Raw genomic sequence first — 23442 nt, forward strand, 5'->3', positions numbered from 1 at the left:
TTTGGGCGCAACAACTCGAGAGGACTGTAAAGGGATTTCATATTATTTTTTAGGCCTAGGCTTGCAAAGTAACTTTTTTTTATAAAATATTGTCCTTTAGAGCATTTTTTTTATTTCATTGTATGTTTGAGAAAAGCACTATACATGCCTCGGCGTGAAAACGGATTCCCGGCCTCGTATCCCTATACCCACTTGGCCGGAAATCCTCATTTTCCCGGCCTCTGATGTAATGTACTATATATGCAAAAAAACAAAAGACGCGCGCTGGCAACGGCATCCGCACAGCACGGAGGTTGGTAGTTCCGTCGCCTACAGATTTGCTACAGATATAATAATTATTAAATGCTATGAAATATGTATAAAGTACCTAGAATTTCAAATAGGCTTCTTTGGTTCCTTTTTTAAGAAAAAAAAACTTTTAAAATCCCTTCCGACTTTAAAATCCCTTTTTCCACATTCCGTTAATAAATTATTGAACCCGGTTCTGAAAAATCATGAACAGATTTGAAGCAATGGTCAATACAAAAATCGGTCAAGCGCCTTTCAGACTTATTGAAAGTAAAAACGTCGATGAGGGTTTACTGAAAACTCGAACATTTTTCTACCGACTGTTTTATGATTTTTAAAAGAAATGTATTACTTATTTTAAACGAGAAATATTTTACAGGGATATTTTTTAAAAACCTTAGGTAGTTATTTTAAACATTAATACCATTAGGTTTTTAAAGAGCTGAGCGCAAAGCTCAAAGAAACTACCGGTGACCAGAGAGCTGGCAGCTTTCTCTCGCAACGCATTAGCATTGCTATTCAGCGAGGGAATGCTGCCAGCATCTTTGGCACCATGCCGCGGGGGCCATATTTAGACGTATTTTAGTTTATTTTTAGTTTAGTTTAGTTTTTAATTTAATTTTAAGTTCTTTTTTATTGTTATTTTTAGAGTTAGATATGTATTATTTATTTGTTACTTAAGTTTTATGTCTAATAAAAATATACATACTGTCGGTATGTAGGTAAATGTGATCTACATACTTCTACTTGTAAAACATTAATTATTGAAGTATTTATTATAGTTTTAAATTAAAACGGGACTTAATCGCGTAAAACTTACGTTTAAATTTTAAGGTGCTTTGGGGTAATTTCGAATCACAGAAATGCTCGGGTAATTTCGAAAGGGGAATCTTGATATGATGGAAATAATGGTGATTTTATGTGACTTTCAAAATCAGACGACTTTTTCGAAATTAATAATACATTTTTATTATGTTTGGAAAATTACTTCACATGAAAATTAGCAAAGTATTTTACATATCCGACTTTTTTAACCATTCAGTGCTAATCACGACACGTTGTCGTTCTGCCTAACGCATTTCCGACGCATTTTCGGTACATACGGGGAAACCCAAGTAATCGGCCATTGACGTTACGTTACGAGCGTAGCTCAGCGGTGAATGTGTTAACTGAGACCGTTGACATAGTTTACATCATCATCCTCTATGCGTTATCCCGGCATTCGCCACGGCTCATCGGAGCCTGGGGTGCGCTTTGACAACCAATCCCAAGATTTGGCGTAGGCACGTTTTACGAAAGCGACTGCCATCTGACCTTCCAACGCGAAGGGTAACTTAGTTTATCGTACTACTAATTGAATTAGGAAAACAATTAAAAGTAATCCATCTAAGAAATATAACTCTAATATTACCCTACAAAGTTTTAACGTATCTTAAGCGGTGCCAATGTAACCTAACAAACCTAGAAACTCCACACAAAGTAAAACCAACCCTAAAATACAACTTCTAAGGTTCAATTCAGCGAATAATTGTCAGTGATCAAACTGAGCGAGGGTAGCTAGGCTTAAAATGTTATTCCAAGTTTGAATTACTAGCTAAAGAGGAGTGTTGCCATATGAACTACGTGGATCAATTCTAATTAACACAAGTCAAATTATATTCTATTGCAAATATTTCAACTTGTGCTACGAGAGGGCGCTACGAGTCCTAGATAGATTACTCATATGAGAGATAATTTCGACCTCAGCAGCTGTGACCTGGGTGGCCGAGCGGAAACAGGCATCTGGAACGATTGCAGGGTACGCTGGTTCGATTCCAGCTTCAGGCACTGGAGGCCTGGCTTGCTCACTTTTTCTTTCATATGTGTAATTTATTTCGGTTTTATTTTATTTACGTGGATCAAGTTAAGAAAATGTTGCCATGTTGAGAAAGTAAATTGTGGTGTGGTGTAGTTTTCTTGTTGTGAAATTATTGTACTTTTTATTACTTTTGACCGCTGTTAAGTAAAGTTGCCAGAGCTCAACGAGGGTGTGGAGGAGTGTTAGGGTCGACAAGGTGCCAATAACACAGTTGCAGGTGACCATAGGCTAGGTACTTACCATCAGGCGGGCGTATGCTAGCTTACCATCGACGTTCTATTTAAAAAAATCCGTTCCTTGCACACAGTCTAAGCTTGTGTAGGTGAACGCCTACTATGCTTGTATGAGTGAAATATGACAGGTCTACTGTTCGCGTTTTTGACAGGCGGTAACTGTGAGGTAACCGAGAGCGGGTGGGCGGCACTTTCAGCGGGGAGCGGGAGTGGCCATACTGTACGATAGTACTCTTTATTATACTGTGGTAATGGGTAAGTACTAAAACTACTATAAGGCATACTCATAATTAAGGTACTAAGACTTTTTTTTTATAGGTACCTATGACTTGTATTTTTGTTTATTTTTCTTAGAATTCACTTTACCGCCCCAGGGCGGTAAAATAGCCCTATTACCTATCAGTATGTAGGCATATAATAACACCGTTTACGACCGAGTGTGATGAAAAGTAATTTTATTGCATAAAGACCGTGAATGAAATTGCCATATTTATAACTTTCCAGAGTTATAATTTTGTCAGATAAAAAACGATTTTATTTGTATGGAATGAAGGTTTAAAATTAATAATCATCGATTGGAGGCAGTCAGTGGGTAGGATATCATCGACATTTTGAGCTCTAACCAACAAGCACTGCTGGTGTAGTGGTATCATGCAAGATTCCCATTCTTGCGACCCGGGTTCGATTCCCGGGCAGTGCAAGTATTTTTTTTGTTGATTTTAATCCGTGTCCACAATGTCCACATTCAAAATTCATCTTCGCAAATTCATACTGGCTAAACAGAAAAGCAACACTTAGGCAACCGTGCACACTCACACACATTTACATGTACATACATTACACACAAACATTCTAAGACTTTTTATGTTATTTAGTTTCTTAGTGTCGTCTAAATTGTACATAGTCCATTTACTTAGTGCCACCTAGTCCATCTTCTAGGCCTTACAGAAAACCAGCGTTGCGGAGTGTGCCATGTGGCGCATACCGTGACACCTAGCTGAGTAAGGACCATTTAGCGCAACTTATAATTTTTTGGTTTGTTTGGTTTTAGTTTTAGCAAGGACGATTATCCTTGGTTTTAGATAGTTATTGATATGTATTTTGTGCTAATAAATGCTTTTTCTTTCTTTCTTTCTTTCAAATATCTACTTACCCATTGTTCGCTTTTTATAGTTTTTATATTTAAAAAAATCAAAATAGTTTATTAAATATTTGTTTATAAAATATTTATTTACTCGGTAAATATTGTATAAAAGGCTAACTTAATGTCAGAAGGCATTCTCTACAAGTTATCATTTGAGTTACTTAACCATACTAATATTATAAATGGGAAAGTGTGTGTGTGTCTGTTTGTTTGTCTGACTTTCACGGCTAAAGGGAGCGTCGAATTGACGTGAATTTTTAAGTGGAGATAGTTGAAGGGATGGAGAGTGACATACGCTACTTTTTGTCTCTTTCTAACGCGAGCGAAGCCGCGGGCAAAAACTAGTTTTAAAAATAATTTAATGAGGAGTAAAACTTGAAATATCAAATCTTCCAAATAATTCCTTGCACAAGTATTCAGTATTGCGATACAGCGTGGAAATGTCGCCAGCATTCTTAGTACAATACAGTACCTCAAGAGCCTATTATTAGATTTAAGCTAGCTGTATTGTTTTTAGTCATAGTTTCTATATGTTTTGTTAATGTAAATTATATATGGATTATTATGAAGAATCTATTTGCCTACTAGTATCTATCATTGCATTGGTTGTCAAAGCGGACTCCAGGCTCCCATGAGCCGCGACGAATGCCGCGATAACGCAAGGACGATGATGATGATCTATCTTGCATTGGACGGTGAACTAAAATTTGCATAATACATATACTCATCATTCTCTTTTCGTAAAACTAGTGCCTACGCCAAATCTTGGGATTAGTTGTCAAAGCGGACCCCACAGGCTCCCATGAGCAGTGCAAATGCCGGGTAGCGTTATCCCGGCATTAATAAATAATAATAAATAATAATAAATAATAATAAATAAATATTATAGGACATTCTTACACAGATTGACTGAGCCCCACGGTAAGCTCAAGATGGCTTGTGGTGCAGGGTGGCTAGCCGAATGGCACAATCGCTCACGAAACGCTCACGAAACGAAGCGCTAGTAGATATCTATCTCTATCGCGCTTGCGTATTGGCGCGACAGAGCCAGCGGCGTATCGCTTTCGTTAGGCGTCGAAGAAATGCCATTCGGCTACGGGGCCTGGTACGCAAACAACGATATATATAATATACAAATACTTATATACATAGAAAACATCCATGACTCAGGAACAAATATCTGTGCTCATCACACAAATAAATGCCCTTACCGGGATTCGAACCCGGGACCGCGGCGTAGCAGGCAGGGTCACTACGCGCTAGGCCAGACCGGTCGTCATAATACATACTATGTTTTTTTTATCTCACTATCAAACTCGTTATAAGCAGAGATTATGGATTTAGTATTTTAATGTTATTGGCGATAATGTTATAACCACAATCGTCCAAAATTGTCTAATATAGTAAAATAACAAAAGATTCCATTAATTTTTTCACAATGTTTAGGTACTTACTTCTCATTGTACACGGTTCCAATTTTTCGGCTTCGGTTATTATTCATTCAATATTCGACCATATGTTTATGTGCTAAACGTCTATTTTGTCAAATTTTTTACCGCTTATTAGATACCAGTGATTTTATGTTTTTTTTGATAGATGGCGCTAAAAATTTGCTCTATTATCTGTAAACATAGGTTTAATAATTTGTTTCTAATGTTTTTTGAAACAGTTTTTATTACTATATGTCAAGAAAATTAGATCTTAACATGTAAATTTAAAAATTGGCCATGTTTCAAAATTTATTAAATTTAGATCAATGCCAAATGGCACTATGAGTGACATCTATAATTTTCGCTGGAATCAATAGAGTTTCGTTTTGTCGGTCGCATTTTGTTGTACGGGACGAACAAGTCTGTATACATATATGTGGTTTATGTTATAAGCCTACTTGGCCATCGTATCTATTTCATGCTAAGTATCCGAATCACATCCCATGTATGATATCCGGACGGCGGGAAGAGGCGGCCTTATCGCAGACATGGCTATCAGGATTTGCGGCTATCTTTAATTCCGTATGAAGCGTCCTTATTCTGGTATTTCTCTCAATAAAAATAGTACATCCCCTTCGGTCGTGTTTTAATCTATCGCCACTCGTTTCGAACTTCCTTTTCGCACGTGTATCGTACGACGTTTTTCAATACAGATGGCCCTCCGAAGTTTCGACCTGGCATATAATGAACCACTTCTCGCACTAGTGCGTAAAAAAACACCATCTGTACTGAAAAAGCAGTTTTAACTTTGTTGCTTGCGACTACGGTGAAGTCTGACCAGGGTGCGTAGCCGAATGGCACAAACGCTCACGAAACGAAACGCTAGTAGATATCTATCTCTATCGCTCTTGCGTATTGGCGCCAGAGCCAGACTACCTTTCGCGGCGTTTCGTTTTCGTTTTGCGTCGGAGAAATGCCATTCGGCTACGGGGCCAGAAAATATATGATTAGGTACGCGCCATGTTGCGGAATTTCATGAGAACTATTTTCTTCACACTTTATTGAACTGTCACCGTATACTGATAGAATAACAGCGCCCTCTTGACAATAGTAAAAAATTTCTAGTCAGGTTTTAAATGGTTGATTTGCTGTGGGTCAGCCTAGGGTTGCAAAAAAACGGCTTTTTTCTGGCTTGAAAATAAAACGTGAAAAAAAAGTGTTTTTTTTCTGGAGTATGTTTTTTTCCTAAAGGACGAAATCTCAAAATTTGCAAAACAGATAATACTTTTATACGTTTTTTTAGACTTTATGTTAACTATTAAACGAATTTAATTTAATAACTTTAATTTCTGGTTTTATAAAACTAACATTTATACAATCTGTAGTTAGTAGTTGTCGCTATTTACTGTTGGCAACACTACCGCCTCTCCACGCTCCACGCCGCATCGGGGATTCCTCAATAAACGTTTGCATACTGAATGTTTATCGAATTAGAATACACTTTATTGTTATTAAAACGTTACAAATCACGAAAAACCGTTATTATTGTCGTATAATTGATCATCTGAAAAAAAAAACCATATTTAGAAAAAAAAAACCACGGTGCTTGGGTTTTTTTCTTATTTTTTTTTTCATATACCAAAAAAAATGTTTTTTTTTTTCTATTTGCAACCCTAGGTCAACCTTTAGTGTGTAGTTTATAGGGATTTTTTCCATCTACATAAACATCTAGCACCTATACGTCTAGTTGCGCAGTTATAACAATAAGCATACGAAAAATACGAAATCTACATTTCCAATTGGGAAATTTTCAAGAGAGCTTATATCTGTATGGATTTCTATTAGAGATGGGCCGAATATGGACTTTGCCGAATACGAATATTCGGCCGAACATTCGGTTCAGCTCTTACCGAACCGAACATTCGGCCGAATATTCGGTTACGCCATATTTTTTAAGGGGATTTATTAGAACTATTAAATGATTGATAATCGTTACATATGTCACTACAACTAGGTTTTTATGATTATGTGGATAACTAAAACTCAGTTAAAACAACTTAAACTACGGTTTTTTAAACTTTAAAAAACAAACAATTGTATATTTATATTTTGACACATAGGTTTCTCTTTTTTTATCAGCTTTTAAAAAACTACTAAAATAGGAACTTATTATCCAATGGAATACTTACGTAATATCTTCATTAATTATTTACTTTGTTTATTCGGTAATTATTCGGCAATGCAACCGAATGATTCCGTCGAATACGAAAAATTAAAAACTTGCCGAATATGTCGAATACCGAATATTTACCGAATATTCGGCCCATCTCTAATTTCTATATAGATATAAAAAGTTTCAGAATAAGCCTCCAAATAATATTAGTGAAAATTCGTACAAGGAATCCGGCCCGGAAATCTCCGTTATGGACCCCAATATGGCTGCCCTGGCTGGATAGGTCCGCAAACTGCTGGGATTTCTCAGTTCTATTATTGTAAAAGGTTTTCTTGGGAAACAACAGTATATGGATTAATACCGCTCGAGTACGTCTGTCTTTTGAGAGATAATCAAATGTGTACTGCTTATTTCTATGTACATACATACAATACATACAATCACGCCTGTATCCCATAAAGGGGTAGGCAGAACACATGAAACTACTAAAGCTGCAGTGCCACTCTTGGCAAATAAGGGGTTGAAAGAAATCGAAACTGTGACATTAAAGTGACAGGTTGCCAGCCTCTCGCCTACGCCACAATTTAACCCGTATCCCATAGTCGCCTTCTACGACACCCACGGGAAGAAAGGGGGTGGTGAAATTCTATGTATTTGATCAATATTAAGCCAAATCTATTTAACGTTATTTGTTTTTTATTTTTTTATCTATTTAAGTATGTATATCGTCGCTTAGCACCATAGTACAAGCTTTGCTTAGTTTGGGGCTAAGTTGATCTGTGTAAGGTGTCCCCAATATAAAATAAAAAAATGTCGCTGCAATAAGGAGTCTAAAAAGTTTAGGTAATAACTTACAACGTACAACACACTAAAAGCTTATGTAGGTAGTTATACGTTTGAGTTTTGTACGCCATCAGGCAGAGTATAGTGCTACATATATCATATTGTTTACCACCACTGTAATCAGTTTGACATATACTTACAAATAAAACACTTTGGACTTTGGACTTTGGAGTCTTGCCCGTGTGGTGTCAGGTTTAACCTTTCGTTTGCGCCTGTCAAAAAATTGTCATTCATATATCAGTCACAATACTCATAATAAATACATAGATACACAGACCCACAAACTAACACATTACAGGCGTGGACAGCAGAATGGGACTCGAGGTCTATGCCTACGGACCTTTTTGAGCTATAAGCTGGGATCCGGCCATATGTCGGCTAAATCGGATTAAGGGGAAAGGGAGGGAAAACGGAGGAAGGGGTTTCTTTTCTTCCGTGGGTGTCGTAGAACTCGACTGTTGGGTATTATGAGTTCCATTGTGGTGTGAGCGATGGGTAGTTAACCTGTCACTCTATTACAATTTCGTTTTGTTGCAACCTCTTAATTTGGCAGTAAAACTTACAGTTTCATGTGCTTTGCCGATTTTATGTATTTATGTGTAATTATGTCAAACCGTATAATATTTTTTATAGCTAAATAGTCAAATTTTAGTTGGCTGATTGAAACATCCTCTGCCTGAAGTATTGTACGGATTGTATTAATTTTTAAAACTAAATCCATTACTCCCTTGGGAATAAAATAGTACATTATTCTTTAGTACCTACACGTAGACGCAATGAGGCCTTTAAACAGCAAATGTGATGAAAAGTTCTTTGTAATATATGTGTAAGTTTTATTTGGAAGACATGCAAAAAATTGGGAGAATCCCGTCAAATCCCGACCATCTGGCAACCCTAAATTATGCATGACTTTATGTGTAATTATGTAAGTTTGATCATGATATTTTCCTTCAAGAATGGGATAACAGGAACGTTACGATTCGCAGTTAGTATGAAAACTAGAAAAAAACATGTATATGGTCGGCCAACATGAAGGCCGTTGTAAGAGCTCTGTCGACTCGGCTGGTGGACACCACAAGGGACCCGAGGGCCGGCGCATATTTCTCGCAACGCATTGCCCTAGCAATACAGCGAGGAAACGCTGCCAGTGTAATTGGCACCATGCCGCAGGCGGAACAGCTGGAGGGGGTGTTTTTTTTATGATTGAGTTGTTGTATTTTTTTTTTATTGTATAAGTTTTTTTGATATATTTATAGTTTAAGTTAGTTTTAGTTTAATATTTATTATTTTTAGTGTACTTAGTGTAATACAATATAAAGTAGTATTAGAAAACCTGAAACAAATATACTCTAATTATTTTTAACCGACTTCAAAAAAGGAGGAGGTTCTCAATTTGTATATCATAATATGTATAGAGGTATTATACATATTTGTTAGGCAGTACATTAATTCAGTATTCTCTACATTACTTACCCGGAAAACACATTCACTGAATGTTGCTGGAGCTGTCTAAAGTGACGTTGCGTGACGTAGGATGGTTATGCGATATATTATGTTCTGACGTTATTTCCCATATATGTCAGAAAATATCGTATTAAACCATGCCTTTGCGATATTGCATTTACTGTAACTCCGTATAATCTTTGCTCCGTATAGACAGCTACAGTCTAAGAAAAAAACGTACCCCAGAACCATGTAGAAAAAGGTACGGTGGCCTAGATGGCGTTACACCTTTGGGGGACGCTCGGCTAGATGGCGCTTATATTAATATTTGACATTTTAACACATATAAAGCTAAGAATATGGGCCAAGTTCTTAAACCTGAGGTTTAAAAGTTTTAAGCTTGTGTCGAGAGATGGCAGTCTATGCACTGTGATTACACATTTTACTTCGACAGTTACTCTCTATAATACTCGATCCTCTGATTTTCGTAATAGCCGCGTTGTTTAAAGTTTTTTTTTTGCTATGGCTGCTAAACGAGCAGACATGTCGCCTGATGGTAAGCGATCACCGCTTTCGAATGGTTTTCGTTCAACCCCTTAAGAGGATACGGTAGCGAAAATACTAAAATGGAAAGGAGCCCCCCTTTCAACTTGGGAATTTTAGTTAAATATACAAGTGTTATTAACTAGATTTATCGAAAAAAAATTGTCCATTAAGAACAACTCAGTCAAAAGATATTTCAAAAAAATCTTTAAAATAGAGGTTCCGCTCTCGACTCTTTCCTCCTTCAAAACTTAATTAATCGGAACGAAATTTGAGAATCTGAATAACAATGAAATTATCTATGTCGGACCGTTTAGCTTTTTCTTTTTTAGCAATCTTGAGTATCACACCTTTTTTGCGCCACAATGAAAAAGGCCGTTTTTGGAAATTTTTGTTTGCCACTAGAATCTTTAAAAAGCAGAATAAAAAAAAATCAAAACGGTCCGACACAGATAAAAATAATAACAATCTGTGTTGAAAAATGATTGTTCTATCTTAAAAAACCAGGGAGGAAATAGTCGAGAGCGTTTGTATGGAGAATTGACCTCTACCGTATCGTCTTAATTCAGCAGTTCTCGAAAAGTTTGTACAAAAATTAAGGAAAAAGTTAAATTTGTTTTTATTAATCCCTATTTTGTTACCAAGATTTTGTTGATGAATTGAGATTTTATTAAGTTTTATTTCGTCATTAAGGTTCTCTAGTATCTATATTTTCTTAATTATAACAATTAACCCGTATATATCTTAAATATATCGTATATATCTCGAAAGTCGACTTATATTACTAAATGTTGGTAACAAAATAGGATCAATTAAAATTTGCTGACGTGACTATGTACAAAGTTGCCGGGAATTGCTCAATTGCCAAGAGTGGCACTGATATTTGAGGAGTTTCATGTTGTGTCCTATCCTTTTTGTTGTAAGTTGAAAAGCACAGAAGTAAATCAAAAAGACCGGTCTTATTCTTCCCCGACAAACGGCTACGAAGCAGTCCCAAGGCAATCTCACACATAACTTAGGTACCTAAATAAAACAATAAAAAGTTGCCATGAAAAATACGTCCTTTACGGCTCGGAACAATCGAGAACTTGGAGTCCCTTTACAGCTTACAGGACATTACAAGCACAGATGTCATATTATACCATCAAAGACATATATAACTTCGTATAGACAAAGTCTAAGAAAAAAACGTACCTCAGTACCATTCAGAAAAAGGTACGGTGGCCTAGATGGCATTACACCTTTGGGGTACGCTCAGCTAGATGGCGCTAATATTAATATTTGACATTTTAACACAAGCTAAGAATATGGGCCAAATTGTCAAAACTGAGGTTCAAAAGTTTTAACCCGGTGTCAAGAGATGGCAGTCTATGCACTGTGTTTACACATTTTACTTCGACAGTAACTCTCTATAATACTCGATCCTCTTTGAATACCATAGATCAAGCAAACGTATCTACTTAGCGTGTCAAATGAACTCAGTAAAATTTGGTAAAATCCACTGTGTTTTCCGTCTTTAATCGCAGTTTACATTTCGGGCGTCAATTTTTGTAAGTTGAAGTCAACAAAAACATTAAAATGCCTCGTTATGTGATATTTAATGGCAACAACACAAAAATGATGAACACTCAAGGGCCTGAGACATATTTAAAATCACAGGCAAGTAACAACTTCAGTACAAAATCTGACACAATCGGCGCCTATACACATGAAATTGTTTCTTCTATCTAAATCTAGTTCTGTGATTAGAAGACAAGCGCGGATCCAGCTTCGTGCCCAGGGGGGGGGGGTCACGTGGTAAAGGCCAGACCCCCCCGGGGGGGTCACGTGGTCTATTTGTATGGCCAGCCTAGGCTCCAGGGGGGGGGGGTCATGGGGGTCATGACCCCCATGACCCCCTGGATCCGCGCATGTTAGAAGAGTGTTGAAAAGTTGGCAACATGTAACGCTTTATAGAGTTGTGACTTGTGCGGGAAAACTATAGATAACTTTTCGTCCGAGTTGTCTTTTTCTAACTCTTTATAAGCTAGTTCAATAGTAAAGTTAGTATTTTTTTGCACGTGAGACATTCAGGACTATCTGTATGACATACATACAAAAACATATGTTACAACCTAGGTACTCAAGGTTCAGTGCCACTCTTTGCTTACCAAAGAAATAAGAAATTGTACTATTACAATTTCTACCCACACCAAAATTGCACTCATATCCCACTTTGGACATCTACTACAATCAGAGGAAATAAAGAAGGCACGTAGAAAATGTAGAAATAGGTATGCATCATGGTGTTCGCGCCCTTTTCATTCATTATCATTCATATCGTCCATCCCGCTTGCTTTTCCTTATGATAGGTTCAACCTCATTTATAGGGTTCCGTAGTCAACTAGGAACACTTATAGTTTCGCCATGTCTGTCTGTCCGTCCGTCCGTCCGCAGATAATCTCAGTAACCGTTAGCACTAGAAAGCTGAAATTTGGTACCAATATGTATATCAATCACGCCGACAAAGTGGTAAAATAAAAAGTGGAAAAAATGTTTTGTTAGGGTCCCCCTACATGTAAAGTGGGAACTGATTTTTTTTCCATTCCAACCCCAACGTGTGATATATTGTTGGATAGGTATTTAAAAATGAATAAAGGTTTACTAGAATCGTTTTTTGATAACATTAATATTTTCGGAAATAATCGCTTCTAAAGGAAAAAAAGTGTGTCCCCCCCCTGTAACTTTCGAACCATATGTTTAAAAAATATGAAAAAAATCGCAGAAGTATAACTTTATAAAGACTTTCTAGGAAAATTGTTTTTAACTTGATAGGTTTAGTAGTTTTTGAGAAAAATATGGAAAACTACGGAACCCTACACTGAGCTGAAATATCCGCAACGACGAATAACGTTATAATTATTAAATAAATAAATGATGGCCTGTGTGGTGACGGGTTAAGAATTTCACCACCCCCTTTCTTCCCGTGGGTGTCGTAGAAGGCGACTAGGGGATATGGGTTAAACTGTGGTGTAGGCGAGAGGCTGGCAACCTGTCACTGTAATGCCACAGTTTCGATTCCTTTTAACCCCTTATTTGCCAAGAGTGGCCCTGAAGCTTTAGTAGTTTCATGTGCTCTGCCTACCCCTTTATGGGATACAGGCGTGATTGTATGTATGTATGTATGTATGTATGTAAATAAATGACGATTCGCGAGTGTGCACAGGAGAGAGTGAACCAAGTAAATCTTCGTACGGGTGGCCGCCCGCTGAATTATACAGACAATAACAGCATTAAGTTCGGCACCCATCAATTAATAATTATTTTATTTTTCTTGTTTATTTTATGTTACAATAGTTCGTCTGGAGCTACGTAATCTTCCCATAGGTCCTTCAACAGTATACGTATTAGATACAGCTAACAGATCCAAAATTAAGAACTCGTGTAGATATTTAAAATCAATTTAATGTTTATATAGGTATCCACCACGTATCCACTATCCAGGGTATCCTAGTTGTTGAAGGACCTGCGGATACGAAGTTCCTAACGAACTATTGTAATAAAATAAAACAAAACGGAAAATAAAATTATGGAGATTGATGGGGAGCCAAACTCACCGATGTTGTCGTCTCGAGAGTTTATCGGGTGGCCACCCTTGCAAAGCTTGGTTCTCTCTTTCCTTGCACTGCACACTCGCGAATCGTTCTATTATAATATAATTAATTAATAACTTAATTCGTTGCGGATATTTTTATTCACCATTGACAACGACTTTCTTTTTGCGGATTGACACTTGACGTATTTTATATTTTTTAAGAAGTTTGGCAAAGAGGCGGGTGACATGACAATTAAAAATGAGGTTGAACCTATCATAAGGAAGAGCGAGCGGGATGGACGATATGAATGATAATGAATGAAAAGGGCGCGAACATTTCTCCCCGGCTTTAAAGGGTTCCTTTAAAGGAAAGAAGTACTAAATAAAATAAATAAATAATGACCCTTTTCTTCGAGTAAAATAATAGCGAAAAAAAATAATATTCTAACATAATACCCATTCCATTACTGGTTAGGCAAAGGACACAACCGCACGACAGGACGGACGAAACTTCCTTTACTTGTCCTGACAGTAACAACGCGGGTTGAGCCATCCTTTGAAGGATGCACTGCGTCTACAACACCCAATGGCCATGAGAATGGCGGCGCATTATCTACTTTAATGACGACTACTGTGCCAATTGCAATGGGAACTGATGGCGTTGTCCATTTAGCTCGAGATTGCAACTGATGCAGATACTCTGCTCGCCATCGTTGCCAGAAAGACTGCACTATCCTATCTAGGAGGGCATGTCGTTCACGTAAGTTACCTGACTCGACCAATGGAGTAGGTAACGACAACAGTGGAGCAGTATGGAGAAAATGAGCAGGAGTAAGAGCTGATGGCTCAGCGGGGTCACTGCTCAAGGCTGTTAGAGGCCGGGAATTAACGAGCGCTTCTATCTGAGCAAGCGTCGTTAGAAGTTCTTCGTACGTCAGTATTTGCGTACCGATCACCTTGAAAAGGTGATTTTTTACTATTTTCACCATAGACTCCCATGCGCCTCCAAAATGAGCAGAAGCAGGAGGGATGAACTTCCAATCAATGCAGTTCTCCGCTAGTTCCATCTCTATAAGCGGACGATGAGCATCCAAGAACTTGTAGAGGTCACGCATATAAGAATTGGCGCCAACGAAATTGGTTCCATTGTCCGAATACATGCATTGGACGGGACCACGGCGTGCCAAAAAGCGCTTTAATGCAGCCATGAAGTTGGCGGTACTCAATTCCGTCGCTATCTCAATGTGAAGACAGCGCGTAGTGAGGCAAGTGAAAATACATAACCAAGCCTTGCGACTCTTCACTCCTCTGCCACGAGTAGGCGTATATTGCAGAGGGCCTGCATAATCACACCCTGTATGCGTAAACGGTTTATCCACTTGATTCACGCGACAGCCCGGTAAGTCTGCCATGAGCGGAAAAGACGATTGTGGATTCGCTCTGAAACAAGTGTTGCATTTGGCAATGCGGTCGCGAATGACACGACGAGCCGACAGAATCCAATACTGAAGCCTAAGTATAATCATCATTGACTCGGGACCAGCATGCAAATGCTTTCTGTGAACGTAGTCAACGATCATATTGACTACATGATCACGTCGCGGGAGCACAATTGGGTGCTTCTGAGAATACTGCAAGTCTGTATTTGTCAACCTGCCTCCAACACGAATTAGACCGTCTTTGTCTAAGAACGGTTTGAGCTTTTGTAAAGCAGGTGAGCAATATTTCTTGCTCTTAATTTTCTCAATATCGTCACAAAAATGTTCGTTTTGCAACGATGAGAGAATTTTGCCTTCAGCAAACTCTAAGTCGGATCGGGTAAGGGCCGTGGGGAGCGGTTTCGGATTAAGGATGCGGTACACGTATACGACGATGCGCAGTAATCGAGACCACGACGATATCCGCTGCGCGAGGGAATAAAGTGGTGACTCTGACACATCCGTAGTAGTAGCGTGTGCAAGAGGTTTAAGCTCCGGCACTTCTCCGATGGACTCTCGATCGAGCTCCCTTAAAGGCCATTCTGATGGATGCTTGGATGCCCAAGCCGGTCCTGTAAACCACAAAGGATGATCCACAAGCTTAGCAGGCGTCAGGCCACGCGACAAGCAATCCGCGGGATTTTCTAAGCCCGCCACATGATGGAAGCAGCTGGCCGGTACAGCTTCAATTATCTTAACAACGCGATTGGCAACGAATGTTTGCCAGCGGTGTGGTGATGACTGAATCCAGCAGAGCGCAACTTTCGAGTCAGTAAAGGCGTAGATCTCGTTAATGTTGTAACGGGGCTCGAAATTATCTTGCACCTTCCGCATGAGCTTTGCCAGGAGGACAGCAGCACACAGCTCTAATCTCGCTACAGAGACTGTCTTCAAGGGAGAGACCTTCGACTTGGAACACACCAATCGAACTGTCACTTCATTCCCGTTTATGACCTGAAGATAAACTACACCTCCATATGCCCGCTCGGAAGCATCACCGAAACCTAAGAGGTTTATAGTACAACCTTGTACTACCCCGAGATGACGCGGTATATGAATTTCATTCAATTTTGGCAACTCAGAACAAAATCGTTCCCATAAATTTACAATATGGGTCGGGGGAGTTTCATCCCAGTCGCATTTGATCAACCAAAGCTCCTGTATGAGGAGTTTTGCGTAAAGGACAACTGGAGCTACTAAGCCGACGTTATCCCATAGGCGAGCCACTGCAGACAAGATTGTCCTTTTAGTGCACGTTGGATCTGGCTCTGTCACCTTGAAATGGAAATAATCGCCAGATTTATTCCAACACAAGCCAAGGACCTTTTGCGAGACTCCTGGGTCTATTTCCAAGTCTACGGAAGCCCTATGAGAAGCAGGTATCTCACGTAGCACGGTCTCTGAGTTGCAGGTCCATTTGACAAGATCAAATTGACCGCATTTGAATAGGTCAATAAGCTCCTTAGCCGCAGCGATAGCAACAGATTCATCCTGCTGTTGCGAATCATCTGACATAATGCTGAAGCATACGTCATCCATGTATGTGCAGGACGATGCGATCGCTGCTGCTATTGGAAACTTATTTCCGTCGTCTGCAATCAGCTGGCGAACGACGCGGAGCGCGTGATATGGGCTCGACTTCATACCAAAACACACACGGTTAAATTCGTATGTCGAAATGGGATCTGCCGGGTGGAATCTATATAAGATTCGTTGAAACTGGCGGTCCGATTCGCGAACACCAATCTGTAAAAACATTTGGCGACAATCGGCTGAAAGCGCTATTTTGAATAAGCGAAAGTTCAAGAGGATTGAAAATAAATCCCCTTGAAGATTGGGCCCTGAGTGCAAGACATCCTTCAGCGACAGGCCTGTAGTTGTCTTGCTACTCGAGTCCAGGACCATACGAACTTTGGTAGTGGTCTTATCCTCACGCACGACAGCATGATGAGGAATTATGTATGCGAGGGCTGAAGAGGTGTTCGCGTTGAGAGAGTTAGTCACGTCCGATATATAATACTTACTGACGTATTCACGAATTATATCGTCATAGGCGGCACGTAACACACTCGATGACTCTAGCTTTCTTTCAAGACAAAGAAAGCGCCTCTTAGCAGCCGAATGCGACTCTCCGAGCTTGAACACGTCATCTCGGAAAGGCAATGCCACAATATATCTACCACTAGCGTCGCGCGTAGTGGTGGCGCGGAAATATTCCTCGCATTCAAAGTCATCCTGGCTTTGAGCGGGCGGAGCGGATACTTCCTCAAGTTCCCAGAACTTTTTGAGGAGGTGGTCCATGGAATCCACGGAAGTACAACAAGCTGAAGTATATTTACGCGGTGGATGTAAAGCAGGCACCGAACCCATTAAAATATACCCCAGTACCGTCTGTATAGCTGGTGGCATATAGTCCACTTCGCTTTTGACGATGTGCGGCAGCAGCAAATGTGGAAATATAGTTGCACCCACCAGTACATCAATGGCGACGGGCGTATCCAACGTGTCGTCAGTTAGAGGGAGACCATGAACATGTGTCAGTGCTGACATGTCCACGGGCACTGACGGCAGGTCGTCGGTGATGCGATCGACCACCAAACTCGAAACGTCGAAGTTGATATTATCGTCGAATCGCGAAAATACTTTTACGTTTGCGTTCCCCTTAACAATTTTCTTGGTTTTTCCAATGCCAAATACAGAGCTTGGTTTCCTATCAAAAGTTAAACCTAAGCGCCTACAACATTCTTCAGTAATGAAGTTACTTTGTGACGCGGTGTCAAGCAGACATTTGATAACCTGCGTTTCACCCTTACTGTCGCGAACGATGACCTTTGCGGTGGACAGCAAAACCGTGTCACACGAAGATGCTGAGTCTTGATTTGACATTTTATTGTTAGAGGCAGCAAGTGCTTGCGTCACGATAGACGTGTTACAGGACGTGCCTTCCGGCGGCGAGGATGTTTTAATAGCTGCGTTGCTCGTAGATGCATTTGACTCATCAGAGGTCGTAGCTTTTTCATCCTTGTTCTTGTCAAAATGCAACAGAGTATGATGCTTTTGATGACAAACTCGACACTTCACCTCGGAATTGCACTCGCGGCTGCGGTGTTTAATGCTTAAGCAGTTAATACATGCTTTAAGCTCTTTAGCGCGTTTGAAGCGATCAGAAGACGTTAAGTCGTTGAAAGAAGGACATTTGAATAAATGTTCATGGACAATATTGTCACAAATACATTTAGTAGTGCTCGCGCAAGCAACGTAGCTTTGTAGTTTAGGTGCGGCACTACGCGGTTGAATCGACTTAACACCTTTTTCACGCGATGGATTTACGGCGGCGGAGACGGCGGTACATGGTTGCGAGTTTTGATAAATCCTAAACTGACTTTTCATGAAATCTGACAGATCGCGAAACGTAGGCAACTTCGTATTTCGATGCAGCATCTCAAATGCTCGAAGAGTTTCCTGGTCTAACTTCTTTAAAGCTATATGCATAAGCATAAAATCGCTTAAATCATCCAGCTTAAGCGATTTAAGCGCATTCGCAGCTGTCACAAACTTATCAATGAATGTCTGGAAGTTAGACGAGGAAGCGGGACCATTAATCTTCAAATTGAGCATTTGATCCATGTAAGTCGAGGCAAGAGTGCGCTTATCTTGAAATCTGTCAAGTAGACTATCTAGAATAAGCTGATAATTGTCAGCGCTCGGAGTTATGCCTGCAAAGACGGCTTGAGCTTTTGGTGACAATTTCCCAATTAAATAAAACAGCTTCTCCTCGTCGGTAAGTGACAGATTGTCGTGCACTCTCGATTTAAAACTAGCGTAGAACAGCGGCCAGTTACGTATGTCTCCATCAAACGCTACCAGTTCCATCGTTGGCAAAGAAGGTCTAGCTCTCTCCACCGATAAAGGCGGCGAAGAGGCCGGCGGTGCGGCTGGTTGCAGTCGCTTGACCACTCTCCTGATGCGGCAGTCTTCTTCTTCCTCGTTCCCTCAATGCTGAGGATCGCGACCACAAGTAGCGTGTCTCCATTGAACGCGGTCATAAGCCATGTGGACTGCACGGTATAGGCTGCCGCCAATCGACTTCTTCACACAGTCAGACCATCTCTTACGAGCCCCACCCCAAGCGCGTTTACCATTCATTCGCCCCAAGATGATACACTTCTCCATATTATGCATTGGTGATCTCATGATGTGACCGAAAAATCTAAGGGTTCGCTCCTGGCATATTTTGGAGAGGCGTGTGGTGATATTAAGTTCTTCCCTTCCTGTACCATTACCAGTAGCATAATTTCCACTTCCCGTCTGGTGGTCCGCAGTGAAGTGGCCGGTAGCAGACTTCCCACCATGCGACCCGGAATCACAATGGCGCCGAGGGTCAGTCGGATCACATGACATCGCACATCTATTATAGGAACTTTGCATTGTGGTTTTCATGGGAGGAATAGTGCAGTAGTTTCCCCTTGCTTTCTGCACCAGGTATTTTGAGGGCTACTTAAGTCCTCAGGCCGCTGAAGCCCCTTCCAACTGGTTGCCCAGCCAGGTGTATGGTTATACCGCCATTTGCTCGGTCGCCAGAGCCTCGTTAGTTATCTAGCAGGGGGCACCACGATGGTTGATGAACCATCGCCGTTGGCTATTCATACGAACCACCAACGCGAGCAGGAGAGGTTGACAATTGGGTTCGGTCGAGATGTTGATACCGTTCACCCCTTACCCCCCTATGCGGCAGTACAAATCTTCAAAGGCTATGAGCGGCTGATAGTTAGGGACAGCAGCCGTCTTAGTCCTCAGTAGCGTGCGGTTGTACTCATTTACCACTTCTTTGAACTCCGTCCGAAGTTCGTCAATAGTGTCAGCAGCGTCAAGAAAACTTTCGCGACTCACTGCATCTGTATCGGCAACTAGCGACTTTTTATAAATACCCTGGACGAGTTCAAAGAAGACGTTGCGTTTTGCTTCAAGCATTGACAACTCGTCTTCATAACACCAGCTGTCAACGCTTTCGGCTTTTGTTTCTTTTGCCATATTGCATGAGAAGGGTTAAATATGCGGTAAATCAATTTATGTTCCTATGAAGGATAAACTCTTATAAACGTATACCTAAATTGCGGGTGCGGTTAATAATATATATTTAGGTAAATAATTTATAAGGGCGGAGCGACGAATAAAGTTATACACGTATAAATAAATACCTAAACTGCGGGAGCGAGTAAGTAAGAATAATTTAGGTGATATTTATACGGGCGGTGCGGGAGGAGAACGATTCGCAATGAATGTATGAGGAGAAAATAGGGGAACAGGGAAGAGAATCAGGTTCGAAGACCAAAAAATGTTGAAGGACCTGCGGATACGAAGTTCCTAACGAACTATTGTAATAAAATAAAACAAAACGGAAAATAAAATTATGGAGATTGATGGGGAGCCAAACTCACCGATGTTGTCGTCTCGAGAGTTTATCGGGTGGCCACCCTTGCAAAGCTTGGTTCTCTCTTTCCTTGCACTGCACACTCGCGAATCGTTCTATTATAATATAATTAATTAATAACTTAATTCGTTGCGGATATTTTTATTCACCATTGACAACGACTTTCTTTTTGCGGATTGACACTTGACGTATTTTATATTTTTTAAGAAGTTTGGCAAAGAGGCGGGTGACATGACAATTAAAAATGAGGTTGAACCTATCATAAGGAAGAGCGAGCGGGATGGACGATATGAATGATAATGAATGAAAAGGGCGCGAACACTAGTATTCCTAGTATACGTAATTTTCACAATCTCTGTCTGCAATATTGTTGCATTTCCCAATCTTATCAACCCGGCTGCATCCCAAGAGGGTCATGGCTTGAGACTGCAACTGTGGTTCTATAAGCGGGTACATGAAATGACTTTGTCTTACAGTGTACGGCGCTGTTTAGGAATAGAACTATTATATAACCTAACCACAAAATTGAAATTATGAAAAACCCCCGACCCATAGTGGACTGATTTTCATGAAACATGGCAAAGAACACTCCCGACTAACTCAGCTTTCAGACAAAAACAACTAAATCTAAATTGGTTCATCCGTTCGGGAGCTACGATGCCACAGACAGACAGACAAAAGACACGTCAAACTTATAACATCTCGTCGTTTTTGCCTCGGGGGTTAAAAACAGGTCAAGTAGATAGATCGTATACTGTCAACGCTTTGAGGCATGAAATCAGATAACTATTACTGTGCTATTACTATTATATATTCTGTGCTATTACTTAAAATTGAAATAAAAAAAGTATTCATACAAAAATAATTCGGACCGCAATTTAATGCGCGCGTTGAATATTCGTTGTTGACAGTTGTCATTGACAGTCAACGCAAGCATGCTTTATAATATACTAGCTTTCACCCGCGGCTTCGCTTGCTTTAAATGTTATTGTCCATATAATATAAGGCTTACACTCTCTACAATACGGGTTATATTTAATATTACTACTTTTTAGGGTTCCGTAGTCAACTAGGAACCCTTATAGTTTCGCCATGTCTGTCTGTCCGTCCGTCCGTCCGTCCGTCCGTCCGCGGATAATCTCAGTAACCGTTAGCACTAGAAAGCTGAAATTTGGTACCAATATGTACATCAATCACGCCAACAAAGTGCAAAAATAAAAAATGGAAAAAAATGTTTTATTAGGGTACCCCCCCTACATGTAAAGTGGGGGCTGATATTTTTTTAAATTCGAACCCCAACGTGTGATATATTGTTGGATAGGTATTGAAAAATGAATAAGGGTTTACTAAGATCGTTTTTTGATGATATTAATATTTTCGGAAATAATCGCTCCTAAAGGAAAAAAAAGTGCGTCCCCCCCCTCTAACTTTTGAACCATATGTTTAAAAAATATGAAAAAAATCACAAAAGTAGAACTTTATAAAGACTTTCTAGGAAAATTGTTTTGAACTTGATGGGTTTAGTAGTTTTTGAGAAAAATACGAAAAACTACGGAACCCTACACTGACCCAGCAAACATTCTAAGTGCTTTTACCCATGCTCTAGAATATATTACTAATTTAGGTAAAAATTACATCATACGCACCACATAAATTCACATCTCGTACATTTATACTTCTGGGTAAAAATATAGAGCCATTGAAACGTAAATTTCCCTTCATCAAAGCACCATAAGGTCACAAACTTAAAGGTTGATTATGAGCAAAATATAAGGTAAAATTAACTTCGAAACTCGACCAACTGTTCATATTTACTTGTACGTCCATATTAGGTGTATATGCGACGTAATTTTTTCTTAAACTGGGGACCTTTAGGTCATCGATTTAAGTCGCTTTTGCTACCAATTTCGTAGTAAATATTACCTTCTTGAGAGACCAAATTTAGACCATAAAGTTATAAATACTTGTAAGGTACTAATATTACCATAAGGTTTCATTTAGATTTACCTAATAGTCAAATTAACCCTAAAAAATAACCAATAAGTCGACGTTTGCGAGGCGACCTCAGATCAAGTTATTTTTACTCACAAATAAGTCATATCTCGGTGAAATAGGACGTATATACTCAATAGTTATTTCGGTTTTTTAAATCAAAAGTTGTGTTGTGTTAACAATGGCCAAAGAGAAAAAAAAAATAGACATTCCAGTAGTTATTATAGGAAGATTAAGAAGGCTAAGGCTAATTATAAGGACGTTCAGAGTGAAACATCAGAAGAAATAAATTGTGAATTGGCTTCTACATCCGGTTTTCAAGGAGTATCTACTTTGTGTGTTTCTTTTGATCCTGATACCACACACACAAGCAAGGATTTTTTGCCATCTGATAATATAGATGAGAAGAGCGACGATGAAGAAATCTGTTCAAACAAGGAATCAGAAAATGAAGATTCTGGAGATGAGTATGTGACAAATAAAGATTATTTAAATATGAAACTTGTGGAAGACCTAAGAGAATGGACAGTACAGCACAAACCCACCAAGTCATCTTTAAACGACTTGTTAGCTGTACTGAGTAAATATGGTTTTAAATTGCCTAAAGACGGGCGAGCTCTACTGAAGACTGACGATGTCTTTATAGAGCCAATGGGCCAAGGAAACATTGGCCCATTGGCTCAACAAGGAAGGATTTTGGTACCAAGGCGTAAGCAATTGCTTAAAGAAATCTTTATCGGATATGGATTTAAATGCAATATCCAGTATTGAACTAATGTTCAACGTAGACGGCATGTCGCTATTTAACAGTACCTCTTCAGAAGTATGGCCTATTGCTATGGCAATTTATGACATGCCAAACATAAAGCCTATGTTTGCGGCAATATATTATGGTAGTGGAAAACACTTTGGAACACACTTGTACTTCGTCCAGTGTGGTTCCGGATAACTTTCCGCATCTTTCTGTAGCCGGCTCACCATCGTAGGAGGCCACGACAGAACGCCGTTCTCC

At 39.7% G+C, this 23442-nt stretch overlaps 1 non-coding gene across 1 annotated transcript; it reads left to right on the forward strand.

Annotated features, from left to right (window-relative positions):
* Positions 1–3008: 3008 nt before the first annotated feature.
* Positions 3009–3079, forward strand: Trnag-ccc. Its single transcript has one exon. It is a non-coding gene; the product is annotated as a tRNA-Gly (tRNA).
* Positions 3080–23442: the final 20363 nt, after the last annotated feature.

Source organism: Leguminivora glycinivorella, chromosome 11 (assembly GCF_023078275.1).
Source record: "Leguminivora glycinivorella isolate SPB_JAAS2020 chromosome 11, LegGlyc_1.1, whole genome shotgun sequence".
NCBI lineage: Eukaryota > Metazoa > Arthropoda > Insecta > Lepidoptera > Tortricidae > Leguminivora > Leguminivora glycinivorella.